Below are 2,350 nucleotides of genomic sequence, written 5' to 3' on the forward strand. Positions count from 1 at the left end.
GGTGGAAAACCCTAGCGGTGATAACCCTAGGTCCTAGGAGGTGGTAACTCTAGGCAGAAAGTCTTGGTGGGTCAAGTGCTAGGGCATAATCCTAGAGTCAGAGACTCTAGGTTGAAACCCTAGTGTCGCGAACCGGGTAGGAGTCTGGACGGGTCGTGGAGTGGATGTCCAGCATGAAGGCCGGAAGCTTCGGACACTGAGCAAAAGTCCAGTTGGTCTGGAGGATCAATCTGGCAACAAGTAAACTCTCCTGAGAGGAGTAGGTGAGGACACATTCTCCGGTGAGGGAACAGTAGGTGTCTGTTCGACCTAAGATTTTTGAGAAACTCGAAGTTAGAATCGGACAGTTTGAAGACTGTCAAATGCTTTATTTTTCATGTCTATATTGTGCTAACTTTGTTTTGCAAGGTATGGTTGGTTTCTTAGACTAAACTATTTTGCAGAAAGCAAATTAGGCATGTTTGGCTTGGATAAATAGTGTCCAAAGTGCCTCCGGGGCTGTTGGAGGCGCCTCGGGCACCTTGGCTATGGCTGCGCAGGAAGCAGGGCTGAAGGCGCCTTCCAAGTATGCTGAAGGCACCTTGGACAGCTGATGGAAGGTGCCTTCCAAGGACGCTGAAGGCATCTTCGGGTGGATAAGTAGCGCAGGTAGCGGGAGTTATCAACACCGATAGACAGGGGATAAGAATCTCTGCTGGAGGCACCTTCCATAGAGGTTGAAGGTGCCTTTAGCAGACTATTTAAGATAGTCTCGAGCAGATGCATAGATACAGCTCAAAAACTTGTGATCTTCTTCCGTGTGCTGGTAACAAGACAATCCAACAAAGCCATAACTCGACTCCGATGACCGAAAGCTTTAAATTCTCTATTATTAGTTGTTGGTCTAATTTATATTACTACATTTAATCATTGTACTTGTAATTCTATGAATTAATAGTAATTTCCCACTGAAAGCACTCTTACATGTGGGCCTTGAAGTAGGAGTCGCCACAAGCTCCGAACCAAGTAAAATCTTGGTGTTTGCGTTTGAGTTTTATTATTCTGCTGCGTACTTACGAAACAAACGAATTACCCACGAGCGCTATTCACCCCCCCCCCCCTCTAGTGATTTTCGATCCTACAATTGGTATCAGAGCGGGGCTGCTCTGAATCGGTACAACTACCGTTCAAGCAATTTTTTCTTTTTAGTCTATTTTTCCCCTCTAAAATTATTTTAAAAAGTTATTTTCATCCTTTTACCATTGGTCAGTATTAGCAAAATATTATATTTTCCAAAATTTGTAATAATATTTTTATTAATATTTTATTATTTAAAAAAACAGTGAATTGCTTGTTTTATTTTTCTCCCGCACTACTAATCCAATACTAAGTCTTGGGACATTTGTTTCTTTTTACTTTTTGTGTGCAAGATTTTCTTCTACAATAGCCCACCAAGAAGGCTGCAGCACAGCCCTCCCATCTCTTTTCTCTAGTGAAAACTTCGACTACTGGAATGGTAGAATGGAGTACTATCTAAAGATAGAGGTAGAGATGTAGATTATCATTCAAATGGGCTTCTCCCTACCAGTCGATAGAACCGGAGCACTTGTCCCATGTGACAAATGGGGTGCACCAACTCGCAAGAAAATTGAAGCCAATGCAAAAGCAACACAAACTCTTCAATGCGGTCTAACCAAAGAAGAACTGAACCGGGTTGGTCCCTTCAAAAGTGAAAAGAAGTTGTGGGAAAAATTAATCAAGCTACACGAGGGCACCTTCGATACTAAGGTAAGTAAAAGAGATCTAATTTTAAATAAATTATATAACATAAAAATACAGGAAGGTGAATTGGCGAGTCATCTACACGCACGCATCCAAGACCTTCTCAACAACCTCCACGCAATCGAACAGAAGGTAAAAAATCATGACATCATCAGGTATGCATTAAATGCATTTCCTAAGAACACCTTGTGGGCATCAATGATAGATGCTTACAAGGCCTTTAAGGATCTTTCTTCAATTAGATTAGATGAATTATTCTCAGAGTTTGAATTACATGAGCAGACTAATGCATTGTCGGGTGAGAAAGGTATTGCTTTCATTATAGGTACAAGAAGAACAAGAAAATCAAAAATCAAGCGCCAAATTGAACCCGAGTCTGAAGATGAATTAGACTCAAAAGACGATGAAATTACCGTCGAGCTCGTAAAACTGGTACGAAAAATATGCAAAAAGAAGAAGGTGACTCAATCGAATACAAAGGTCAAGTCTGGAGTTACATATTACGGCTGCAACCAGAAGGGACACTACAAACCGGAGTGTTCGAACCAGAAGCAATGAAGAACGAAGTCCTTGAAAGCAACGTGGCCCG

The sequence above is a fragment of the Zingiber officinale genome, chromosome 1A (genome assembly GCF_018446385.1).
Source record: "Zingiber officinale cultivar Zhangliang chromosome 1A, Zo_v1.1, whole genome shotgun sequence".
NCBI lineage: Eukaryota > Viridiplantae > Streptophyta > Magnoliopsida > Zingiberales > Zingiberaceae > Zingiber > Zingiber officinale.